This window comes from Mytilus californianus, unplaced genomic scaffold (assembly GCF_021869535.1).
Source record: "Mytilus californianus isolate M0D057914Y unplaced genomic scaffold, xbMytCali1.0.p SCAF_14, whole genome shotgun sequence".
Classification (NCBI taxonomy): Eukaryota; Metazoa; Mollusca; class Bivalvia; order Mytilida; family Mytilidae; genus Mytilus; species Mytilus californianus.
Window position 1 is genome coordinate 13,092,253 of NW_026262626.1, and position 13,782 is coordinate 13,106,034.

The window sequence follows — 13,782 nt, forward strand, 5'->3', positions numbered from 1 at the left end:
TTAAATTCAATTATATTTATATTTAAGAATATTCTAAACAGTTAACATTTGAAAAGTTACTGAAATAGTAACAAATAATATTTGATTGTTCCGTCTTCTAAATGCTCCACTCTTTTGAAAGTTTCTTCATCTGAAAGGATAAAAAAAAGAATTTTATTTACTGTTATAATATTATCTTATTTAAGCATACATAATGAAAGCATTATTTTACTTCTAACATGAGTGTTGCTTTTGCTTTGTAAACAACAATGTGATAAAATTCTCAATATATCTATAGTTTACAACCCTAGTAAACATTATAATTATATACATATGCACTTTCATGGATCTACAATCTGTCATTTCCTGTATCTTGGCATTGCACCAGGTCATGTTTTTCTCTGATTGTTTATGATGTCTTTACACTAAATCCATTGGATGTTGGATGTGTACTGATTGATAATTTATTCTTAGATGCATTTTTTTTTAAGTTGTTATTGGCTTTGAACTAGCTGTCAGTATCTGCACTCTCAGATTTGTACTAAGTGTCTGTTTGTTGTTGGGATGTACAAGTACCCATCCACGTCCACTCTGTGTTTTTGTTGTATGTATTTCTATTTGTATCCATCTGTTGAGTGCAGCCTTTTTCAACGGATTTTTTTAGTTCGTTCTAATGTTGTGCTGTTACACTGCTGTCCCAGATTAGGGGAGGGTTGAGATCCCTCCCAACATGTTTAACCCTGCCACATTCTGTATGTATGTGCCTGTCCCAAGTCAGGAGCCTGTAGCTAAATGGTTGTTTGTTTTTTTCGTTAATTTTTTTATACATTAATCAGGCCGTTAGTTTTCTCGTTTGAATTGTTTTACATTTGTGATTTATAGCTGACTATGCAGTATGGGCTTTAGTCATTGTTGAAGGCCGTACAGTGACCTATAGCTCTTAGTTTCTGTGGCATTTGGTTTCTTGTGGAGGGTTGTCTCATTGGCAATCATACCACATTTTTTTTATATGTATCATAACTAATGTGGTGATTTGCCTGTGTAAAATTGAAATGAAAACTAGACAAAGTGACTCCACTCTGAAGTAACTGTATTATAACAAAGTCAATGTAGGACTTTCTTTGAGATATTATTGTGTCTGGGAGACACAATTGATGCCCCCGCAGATGCAAAGTGTTATTTTAAAATAACTATAACATTTAAACGCTTACACCCAAAAAATGACAAAAGTTCAACTATCTCCCAAAAGAGCAAATATTAATAAAAATCAAAACCCTGACCACATGCACACTTTCAATGTATGTACAAACAGCCAGCAAAGTGAAAAATTCCTAGCATTCAAACTGTAGGAGGAGTTATCTGGAAACGCTCCTCTTATGAAAGTAAATACTCCAAAAATTGACAAAGTTCAACTATCTCCCAATAGAGCAAATATTAATAAAAATCAAAACCCTGACCACATGCACACCTTCAATATATGTACAAACAGACAGCAAACTGAAAACTTCCTAGGATTCAAACTGTAGGAGGAGTTATGCGGATTAACTATATACCCATAATGGGACGGACGGACAGGGGTAAAACAATATGCCCCCCCCAACTTTCAGTTGCGGGGGCATAAAAAAATCATGACTGAATGTACAGGGCCAAATAATCTCCATGGAAATGTGATGTGCCAATACTAATACAACTGAATACCAAATATCATTGGCCCATCACTAAAGGTTCCCCTTAAACTGACAAACATTTTTGGGGCCCTTTATAGATTGCTGTTCGGTGTGAGCCAAGGCTCTGTGTTAAAGACCATACTTTGACCTATAATGGTTTACTTTTACAAATTGTGACTTTGATGGAGATTTGTCTCATTGGCACTCATACCACTTCGCACATCTAATCACAAACTTATATGCTAAGTGACTTTAGTATTTCATTGTCCGTATCATTTCACGGTATGTATAAAACTTTTTTCTTTTTTTTTACATTTCTTTTGTTGTGTGATATCTAATAAATTTTGTATATATATATATATATAGGCAATCGCCAATGGCAGTCAGCAGGGTTTAAGAACATCAGTTGTTCGACCTGTTAGTCAAATGCGTTTTGTTAAAATATACTTTTTCACTTTTTTGGTCTTTTGGAAAATGTTGTTTGTGCTGTATTTAGACCCCTCTACCAAGAAATTTGTTTTGCATGCACACGTATAAAAATTGCGGTTTTTATCCAACACAATCATAGGTTTGAACGTCGTTTTCAATTTATACATGTTTATATATATATATATATTCATTATATCTCAATTTCCCTTAAAATGACCTAATCACAAACTTATACATTGTTGAAACAGCACCCCTAGATCTAGCTTTTTCAAGGCAAGACAAAAATAATGAAAAAGAGAAGACAAAATTTTGTTCTTTATGTTTCTTAATTTTTCAATGTCTGTGTTGTTTTTACTGGTACTGTCTTGTCTATCCTTTTCATTAAAAATTTGCAAATTTCAAAACTTCACATTAGGTCAAGATTTATTGATTAATGGTTGAAAATTTACATTACTGATGCTTGATGAATATGGTGATATCTAAGTGTTAGATTAAGAGTCAATAACCAATCTGCTAGTTGCCTGATGCCTAATGACTTAGTATAACTTGGCAAAGATATTTTTTTGGAATAACACGATAGGTTTCACATGTGGAGCAGGATTAGCTAACCCTTCTGCATTATCTGAGATCACCAAGATTTTCAGTGCCGTTGTGGTGCTCAGTCTTTAGTTTTCTACATTGTGTATGCAGTTGCTTGTCTTTTAGTCATTTTTTATTTTGTTTTGAGTTTGAATATATCCCATTGGTATCTTCTACCCCTCTCGATTATTAAAATCTACTATTCAAATGTCATTTAATTGCATCAACATGATAATCCATGATGAAGGTTTCATATATTAATAAATAAAAAAAAACTTTAACCAAAGACTGAACTTTAAATATAGCGGACTATACATTATGGATTTTTCTCATTGTTAAAGGCTCTATGGTTGCCCATTATTGCTTACATCCACTTTCTTTGAACTTTGGTGGATAGTTGTCTCATTGGCAATAGCATACCTCATCTCCTCATTTTAATATTTCTATTATCACCAGTTTAATTCGCCCTTTCAGAATCTAAATAAATGCATTCTGTTCTGGTTAATATTTTCGAAAGCGTACACCAAAACGTTGTGATTGGTTTAAAAAGTTCTAAACAATAGAAATTCAACCAATGAGGTAATGTTATTTTCATTTTGGTGTACGAACAATTAGATTACCCATAATCCTTTAGATTCTGGAAAAAGGCGAATTATTTCTTAATTATTCTTCCTTTGTCTAATTTGTACAATATACAAATAAGATATTAATGTATTTACTTACATGTTCAGCTATCAACAAAAAAGGCTTCCTTTTAAAGTCTGACTTGAATAGTGAAGGTGTAGCCTAGATCTGTTTTACTATGAAGCTGTAAATTAAAAAAAAAATAACATCATTATGTCAATATGTGCTTAGGAACAGGATCAAACAAAGCAATAACGAGAAGAAAGGCATACATACATCTGGAAGTCTTAAAAGATTTTTTTTAGATCTCAATCCTTTGAGCCTTCTATTTAAATCTGGGTCAATGAATTAAGAAATACTCAAATAGTTCATAAAATGAAAATAAGCCAAGAAAATGTTTTACTAAGGGCTATCAAAAAGTATAGTATACAGTTTTTATAAACAAAATGAAATTCTAGATATTCCTCAAGGTTCTGAGCATCAGTTTCAGATTACTGTTCAATTTTTATGTCAAAATCTTTTAAGCTATTGTTGCTGTCAACATGGTCAAATCTACAATTACCGGACCCTCATAACTTTATATATTTTAATTTGAATGAGCTGTCAATAAGACAATATATGAATTACTGAAACTGTAATATTCAATTATTATAATATAATTGACAATATATTATTATCTACTTGAAAAGTAATGTTTGATGAGATTATAATCTTAATTTCAGGCATGCAAGTATAGAAATAACCTGCAGTATGAAGGATTTAATCAATATTTGGTTATGTTTTGTAACATCATTTTTGAACAATAAAGCCAAAAAATGTATACACATATTTGCTGTCTCCTGGCAGAAAGCTAGGGTAGATAGTTAAAATTATTGTATTTTTTATTTTTATTTTATCTAAATTATTAATTTACTATATACAACATGTTCTGAACTTAAATGGTGCTTTACCAAACAAATTTTGACTTTTACCAGTACTTTACAAAAAAAAAAGCCAGAAAATACGCAAGTAAATCGAAAGGGAGACAAAAAAAAAAGAACTTTATCATATTCTGACCTAAACATCAAATTTTATTTTAGTATACTTGAATAGGAAACATTTCTTGTTTTACTATTAAATTACCTTCAGCTTAATAACTTGATTACAACCAAAATACTACAAACTTCTGTAGCCAAATGTGATTCTCTGAAGCACTGCTAAAGTATCATGTACTTTATCCATCTTATATATTTGCCACAAATTCAGATTTTTTCTGGAAAAATAAATATTCAAATAAATGTACATGAACATGAACTTTAGTCCACATATTATGCCTCCTTCTACTGACTGACAAACAAATGGCACATAATCATCTTTAGTAATGTTAATAATATGAACAGTATATACATGTAACATGTTATCATTAAAGATTAACATCATTGCATAGGGATTTTATGCTGAGTGACTTAAATATTTCTTTGTGTGTATGTATAAATCTTTCTTTATTTCTTTCTTTATTTTACATTCCTTTTGTTGTGTGATATTTAATTAATTTTTTATATATATATTTATTATATCTCGATTATATGGGGCCAACTTGGACGAGTATTCTAAGTAGTCGAACTTCTGTATCACCAGCCAGCAGCCAGTCAACACTAAGGTTGTGAGTTCAAATCCTGCACGTGGCAAGTGAACTTAACTCCAATCTTAATGGACTAGGATTGTCAGTTTTCCTACCAAAGGTCATGGTTCTCTCCAGCTTCCTCCATCAATAAAAACTGGATGCCACAAAATAGCACCATAGTGTTAAAAGTGGCGCTAAACATCAATCATTCAATATCTCAATTATGAGAAAATAAAGACATCAATGAATCAATAAATGTCCATTAGTTTTGTTTTTTTTTATTATTAGCATTAACAGTAGTTTTTTTGGTATAATGATTCCAATTATGCAATCTAATTGTACCACACAGTGTGTTAAAAATTTAATAAACAGCTGCGATTGGACTGCACGATTACAAGCCCTCCAAATTCATATCAAATTTGTTTAAAGTATAAAATGAAATGTTGTAGAATCAGACATGATTTTATAAGTCATTTTTTATTTTTATTTTTTTAAAGGTAACAATGACAAATGAATGAGTTGCATCTGATGTCATGCCAAGTAGTCATATTATATTGGGGTGGTTGTAATTTCCTTAGAATTTCTTTAGAAAGATACTTCATTAAGTAAAATAAATTTTTATATTACGGGTGGTTGGTGTAAAAAAAGACCCTGTTAGATAATTCCTGAATAGCTCCAAGATATATCTATTTCATGTTGTTTAGTCACTTCTTAGGTACATTTGTATATGTACCGTATATATAGTTAGTTTTTTTAGTTACACATTTAAATGATTATTCGATTCTTATCACCTTTTACATTTGACTTATCAATTTTTGTATGCATTACATAACGTCCTTCAGTTGTCCAGTGGCAAATATTTAATGCTAACATTCAGAACATTTTGTTCTGCAAAGTTACTTAAATATCATATGTAGCATTAATGTACAACAAATTAAATCTATTCTTCCTCTGCACATATGTTGCAAGCCAAAAGGCATGTTGTTCTTTTTAAAGCACACTGTTTTATTAAATGCATTACATTTCATAGAATGGAAATAGTGCATACATATCTGTTGGAACTTTGCTGAATTGTCCTGGTAACGTTGAACTGGACATCTCTCCCTGTCATTTTCTTTCTCATGTCTGGAATTTTCAAACAGATCCTCCATACTTCGTTCATGCCCTGCTTATTATCTGTCATATAGAAAAAAGAAATGCATAAATTTTAAGTATTTTTTTTACACATACAGTTATTGTCATAGTCTGTCAAACTTTAAATTGGAAAAATTACAGTGAACTACCAAAATTGTGTGGTAAATATTAATAAGTGGAACAATGAAAGGTAATTGCCTGATAATTAACTCAAGTGTCATTCTATGATCATGAACAATCTTGACATATATTTAACTGGTGAAATAAAATGAGTTATGTGGTGTATGTCTATGAGACATGTGAGTGATGTGTAGTTTATATACCACTCCAGAAAAATAAGTGTAAGTGATCAATACATGTAGGTCCTCAGTACCTGCAGCTGAATGTTAAAAAGCCCCTATTTATTTATTGAAGTCTTGTAAAAATCAAAACCCACATATATTTTTATGTCTAAGGATGTTCGTTCCTCATGTTTTTGAGTTTTTGCCAGATATTCAGAATCCTCTGGCTTTATCCATGATATTCTGACATTAAAAAAATCCCAATAATCTCTACTTTTCTTTTCATAATTTTATTTTGAATAGATATATAAATATAAAATAATTTATCTATAAATATGAACTTTAGTTCTCTTTCATACTGGTGAAGTAAATCAGAGACATTATATATGATGTCTCTGAGTCAGTCTGAGTAAAATTGAGAATGGAAATAGGGAATATGTCAAAGAGACAACAACCCAACAAAGAGCAGATAACAGCCGAAGGCCTTCAATGGGTCTTTAACGAAGCCAGAAAATCCCGCACCCGAGGTGGGCCTCAGCTGGCCCCTCCATAATAATGTGTACTAATTGAGTAATTCAGTGAAAATAAACGTCACACTTAACTCCAAAACATATAAATGAACTAAAATTTAAAAACATACAAGACTAACAAAGGTAAGAGGCTCCTGACTTCGGAGAGGCAAAAAAATGCGGTGGGGTTAAACATGTTTTGTGAGATCTCACCCCTCCCCCTATACCTCTAGCCAATTTAGAATAAAGAAACACACAGCAATACGCACAGTAAAATTCAGTTTAAAACTTAAAAAAAGATATTTATTTTTTACAGAGATTAAATTATTATTAAAATATATATTAACTCATAAAAATCATATGGCCCAGGCATGTATAAATGTTGTCAGGACAGTAAAATTTTAATGAAAAAGGACTCACAAGTCACAAACCATAGGCCCTAAATGATTTAAATTTAAAGGAATTTAAAAGTTTATGACGGGTTTTTCCAATTTTCAGGCAGTCAAGTGTTTCATGAAGACTGTATTTGTTCAGGGAATGGTACGTTTTAATTAACTATTGTACACATACCTTCATAACGGGGTTGTTAAATAAAATATACCTGTTATATCTTCAAGAGTATCTGCATTACTTTCCATTGCCACTACTGTGTGGTGTCAAAATTGGTGTCGTCCAAATGTGTCGTCTGAGACGCTCGTTTCTGTGAACCGTACGGGATAATTCTCTGAGAGACGAAGCACATCAGTTCTCATTTAAACTGAATTTACCGATTGTATTTCATGTTTAAATATTCAAATAATTAATTAAATTAAATATTTAAATTATATCAAGCTACCAGCTGGATAACAAAACAATGTTAATAAATTGATTCCGCTTCTGGGTTACACACCGATTCCGAAATTTTTCAAGGTGTGCGGTATTTCCCGCGGTTATTTTTGGCAAGCAATCTCCTTGTCAATGTGATAACAGTCCATATGAAACTGACAGACTGAGAGTCTGTGTACTGTACAATGACGGAACTGTAGAAGTAAAAAAAAAGTTCTGTCTCGGGTCTACTGTACTGTGTACTTGTGACTTTAAAAATATGCAGTGCAGGTAAGTTCGATACAGTTTTTTTTTCTGATTTTTTTTTACCCTACGGCTACACTAAAGTTTAGTTAAAACATATATTTTATTTAAATAACCTTAACACAAATTCGATAAGACACAAGTCAAACCGATTTATGAACTCTTTTTCCATATTCAGTGGTGGATCCATAAATGACATAAATTTTAATAAAAGGGGGTGGGGGATGGCATTGATTGTCTAAGGTAAATCCCACAATTAAGGGGGGGCATTGACTGCCTAAGGTTAAGCCAACAAAAGGGGGCATTGACTGCCTAAGGTTAAGCCCACAAAAGGGGGGTGGGGCTGCGCATTAAATCTGTCTCTGATATTAGTACAGGTGAACATTAGGGGAATGACACGCTTTTGGGTTGTGGGATATCGAGGTTAAAAAAAAGGGATTTTTCATATTGGGGTGAAAAAGTGGGGATGTGGGATTTAATTGGATTCTTCAATCTTTGTCTTGATGACAGGATAATTCTCTTCTCTTGTTAAACGATATTTTCAGTTGTAATTTCTCCTTAATTTGTACTTCAGGGGGTTAAATCTAATTGATGATATCATGTCAGTCAGCTTTGAACAGCTGTCTTTTATTTTATGTTTAGCTTACACATTTATGACATTACTATAAACTTGAGCTACATGTAAACAAATATTTAAGAGTAATATTTCTATTGTGTAATAAATAATACCATTTTAAAAATGAAAGATTTTTTTCCATCAATTGAATAATTTGATATGTTTTTAGGGATACAGCAAGTTCCCAAGTTCTTAGTTAATGAACAGAGAAAATTGATGAGGAGCTCATTGGGGAAAAAAAAGAAATTAACAAAGGAAATGTACTTTTTCAATAAGGAGAAGAAGTAAAAGCAGCAGGTATTATATACTTATTTTATACTTGATTAACTTGGCTGTAACAGTCAAACGATTGAGATAAATAAATGAAAAGAAATGTTGTCTATATTTCAATGAATTAGCACCCGAACAAACAACAAAACCAGTAGAGGCATCTTTTGGTTAAAACAAAAGACTTCAATATACATTGTAAGTGTCAATACAAATGTAAAATAAATAGGATGTGGTAAGATTGCCAATGAGACACTCTCTCCAAGAGACCAAATGATACAGACATTAACAACTATAGGTCACTGTATGGCCTTCAACAATGAGTAAAACCTATAATGCATAGACAGCTATAAAAGGCTACTAAATGACAAATGTAAAACAATTCAAATTTGATTGTCTCTGCTCGTGAATATTATGTACCGGGTACATGTATCCGAGATTACCAAAGAATGGTCTTAGGCAGATATCCTGAAATGACTAAAAGGTTAAAGATATAAATAAAAGCTATATATATTAGCTTGTCCATGCAGCCTCATTATCTAAGCAGACCAAGAGAACTTGTATTATTGTTTTTGTCCCGTCAATCTGACCGTCACAAAATTTTCTTCAGTATTACTGTAAACTTTGTATCAGGCATGCATTGAGTTTTGTCATTCTTCAGTGTTACTGTAAACTTTGTATTGAGTTTTGTCATTGTTCATATATATTTAAATATATAAATGTCTAAGCAGTTTCTTATTTCATTGGGTATGGTAATATATCTTGGATTCAACCTTCAAAACTTCAATTTTCATCCTCATTTGCTTTTTCATCACTTCTTCCTTCAAATCCCATAAATGTAGTTTTTACTGTCGAGCCTGCGACTTTAGTCGCTGAAAGCTCGACATAGGGATAGTGATCCGGCTGTGGCGGCAGCAGCGTTAACTAACTTCTTAAAAGCTTTATATTTTAGAAGGTGGAAGACCTGGTTGCTTCATAAATTGTATATAGATGCCTTATGTTACGATGTTTCCGTCTGTCACATGTCCATTGTCCTTGACCTCATTTTCATGGTTCAGTGACTACTTGAAAAAAATGTTAAGATTTTTTGTAATGTTAATTTCTCTCTTATTATGAGTATTGGATAACTATATTTGGTATGTGCGTACCTTGCAAGGTCCTCATGTCCCTCAGACAGTTTTCACTTGACCTCGACCCCATTTCATGGATCAGTGAACAAGGTTAAGTTTTGGTGGTCAAGTCCATATCTCAGATACTATAAGCAATAAGTCTACTATATTTGGTGTATGGAATGATTGTAAGGTGTACATGTCCAACTGGCAGGTGTCATCTGACCTTGACCTCATTTTCATGGTTCAGTGGTCAAAGTTAAATTTTTGAGTTTTGGTCTTTTTTTCTAATACTATATGCAATAGGTCAACTATATTTGGTGTGTGGAAATATTTTATTATGTACATATCAGTCTCGCAGGTTTTATTTGACCTTGACCTCATTTTCACAGTTCATTGTTCAGTGTTAAGTTTTTGTGTTTCGGTCTGTTCTTTAACTATAAGCAATAGGTCAACTATATTTGTTGTATGGAAGGATTGTAAGCTGTACATATCTGCCTGGCATGGTTCATCTGACCATGACCTCATTTTCATGGTTCATTGGTCAATGTTTAGTTTTCTTGGTTAAGTCTGTTTTTTAGAAACTGTTAGCAATAGGTTAACTATATTTAGTGTATTGAATGATTGTAAGGTGTAAAAATATACATACTACAAGTATTTCTCGTTTGGTTTATATGACCTTGACCTCATTTTCTTGGATCATGTTGAGTTTATGTGATAGTTGTAGTTCAGCTTTATATTTAGGACTATCAACATAATATCAATGGTTAGTAAAGAAGGCGAGACATTTCAGGGTGTGCACTCTTGTTTTTATAATATACATGATATATTTATACAGTCACAAATTTAAGTTAATGGATCTTTATGACACCACAAGGTTCCATACCTCAAAAGGAATGTTGGATTGATTTTGGGGGTTATGGCCTTAACCATGTTAACAGTTTAGGCATTAGGGGCCAAAAATAACACTTTGTTTATTCTTTGTACATGTATAAACTGTTTTTTTCTTGACCAATTTCAATTGTGTTTAATTCAAAGTCTTTATTTTATTTTTTCAAACCTTGTTACTTGTATATAGATTTGGCCTCCTTTTTAAAATAGGTCCACATTGAGGTCCCTAGGGTACAAATTTAAACTTTGTCGTTTGAAGACATATAAAATTTAATAATTTATTGGTTCTATTATATGAGATATCTAACTGTTAAGTTAAAATTTTAATTTAGGGCCCTGTTTTTAAATTGGTCCCCATTAAGAAGCAAAGGGTCCAAAAGTAAACTTTGTTTGATTTCAACAAAAATTGAATTTTTGGGGTTCTTTGATATGCTGAATCTAATCGTTCAGTTAGATTTCTGATTTTGGGCCCCATTTTCAAATTGGTCTATATACCTCTGTGGTCAGTCATATCAAGCTGAGCCTTGCATTTTATTTTCAAATTGGTTAACTTATACTCATGTTAGAATTAAAAAATTTTGTATGTATAAAATCGAGAATGGAAATGGGGAATGTGTCAAAGAGACAACAACCCGACCATAGAGCAGACAACAGCCACCAATGGGTCTTCAATGCAGCGGGAAACTCCTGCACCCGGAGGCGTCCTTCAGCTGGCCCCTAAACAAATATGTATACTAGTTCAGTGATAATGGACGTCATACTAAACTCCAATTTATACACAAGAAACTAAATTAAAAATGATACAAGACTAACAAAGGCCAGAGGCTCCTGACTTGGGACAGGTGCAAAATTTATGCATACTCAATTTAATATAATATTATTATCCTATTGTATACAGAAGTAAAACTTGTGTCTGATCCTATTTAAGTCAATTGTTCGAATAAAATAATCATAAACTAAAACATTCATATGATGTAGTTTTGCATCTTCTATTTAGAGCATGTTCAGTACCAGTAGAATTCAACGACAAAATTAATAAGCTATTATTATAATTTCTTTGTTCTTACTACTTTTCTTATGTTTGCAGGGAAAATTGACAGAGTGATACATCTTCTATGAATAAAAAGAGGAAATAAGTGTCTGCAGCAGTAAATCATTATAACAACAAGACTGTGAAAAGAAGATATTAGAACATGAAATGAGTTTTATTTCTTTTAAAAAGAATTGTTACGGAATATACCTCTTGTGATTCTAATGAAAACCATTGTCAACTTGAAGTAAAGGAAGATTTTATAATTTAATAGAACAGGAAATAAAGGAAGACTCAATCATTTAGAGCATAACAAAGCACAATGTATATTTCTAATTAGTCTGTTAATTCAGAATAACCCATGTGAAGGAATTATAGTTTACAGTAAACAACATACAATACACTTACAATTTCATGTTTTGCAATTGGTGAATTTTTATGTTGTACTCAGGTAAAATTTATATGACAGATGCATTACCTTAAATATTCACTGAACACATGAAAATCCAACATAGCCATTGCAAAAATAACTTGCACTTACATGTACATATGTTATTCATGTGATATTAATATGAAATTCACATCACGATCATGTGAAAATATAGACGTGAAATAACACCACTTTTACACTTTAAAATAATGTGAAAAAATCTAAATGTGAAATTAACACAATATTTACACGTTAAAATCACGTTTAAAAATTTACGTGTGAAATTAACACAATATTTACACGTTAATATCACGTTAAAAAATTTACATGTGAAAATAACGTTACGTTTAAACGTGAATATCACGTGAGCAGATTAAAACGTGATTATCACGTGAGAATCTTGTGTGTGTCAAATACAGGTGATATAAACGTTTAAACGGTGTGATACACACGTGGAAATAACGTAGTTTTCACGTAATGAGCACAAACGTTAAACACACGTTGGAAAAAATTGCCTGTGTACCATAATTTGAGCTTGTCTGTCCTTCCGTTTCTGAATGGAAAAAACATGGATCAGAACTGACATTAATTCTGCAAACTTCTGCACGCTGGCTGTGATTAGCTGTAAAGACTTGTTAATCTGACATGAAATATTGACTTGATTTGTGCAGTCACTTGTGGTAATCGATTGAATGAATTTTTCTTCGACTGCAATATCTTTTTCGATATCTTTCATGGTTAAAAATGTTTGAAGTTTGGACGCATGCTGTTTAATACTAGCAATATTTTCTTGTAATTCCATGATCTCTATTTCCTTCTTTTTCAGAGTAGTCAACAGTTTTTCTATTTTGTTTTTTTCTTTTTGTTCAACTTTCATTAATTCTTTAATCAAGTCATCCTGAAGTTTATTTCGGTGGTGATTAACATTTACCCTGGTTTGTTTTATTTCTGCTTCAATTTCTCTTTTCTTGTTTTCTAGGGATGCTGAGTTTTCTTTCCTGTTAGTGCTGAGTCGTTTGATATTTTCGACGACTTCCAGCAGGGTTTCTTTGATTTCATGTAAGGCGTTTGAGGTTTTTACGTTTTTTATTATTTCATTAATGTCGGTTAAACCTTTACAATCACTGTGAGATTTTAAACATTTTTTACAGCATGGACAATCGTGTTTTTTACAGAACAGCTCGTATTTCTCATTACGAAGTTTGCAGTTCTGAGCGATTTTGAGGACTTCAGTCGGTAACTTTTTGTATTTGGCGAAAGAAACAGTTTCATGGATTTTTGTTGCCTTGGAAACAGCGTGATGATATTCACACTCTACACAGGCAATTTTTTCCAACGTGTGTTTAACGTTTGTGCTCATTACGTGAAAACTACGTTATTTCCACGTGTGTATCACACCGTTTAAACGTTTATATCACCTGTATTTGACACACACAAGATTCTCACGTGATAATCACGTTTTAATCTGCTCACGTGATATTCACGTTTAAACGTAACGTTATTTTCACATGTAAATTTTTTAACGTGATATTAACGTGTAAATATTGTGTTAATTTCACACGTAAA

The 13,782-nt window shown here is 32.0% G+C and overlaps 2 long non-coding RNA genes across 2 annotated transcripts; one reads left to right on the forward strand and one right to left on the reverse strand.

The window, feature by feature from the left end:
- On the reverse strand, positions 1-7,453 carry LOC127724222 (uncharacterized). Its single transcript, XR_007992399.1, has 5 exons — positions 7,407-7,453; positions 5,930-6,057; positions 4,401-4,530; positions 3,378-3,462; positions 1-130 (listed from the first exon to the last, which is right to left on the reverse strand). It is a non-coding gene; the product is annotated as an uncharacterized LOC127724222 (long non-coding RNA).
- Positions 7,454-7,460: 7 nt separating this feature from the next.
- Positions 7,461-12,738, forward strand: LOC127724224 (uncharacterized). The gene is made up of 3 exons (XR_007992402.1): positions 7,461-7,900; positions 8,659-8,786; positions 11,844-12,738. It is a non-coding gene; the product is annotated as an uncharacterized LOC127724224 (long non-coding RNA).
- The last annotated feature ends 1,044 nt before the right edge of the window (positions 12,739-13,782 follow it).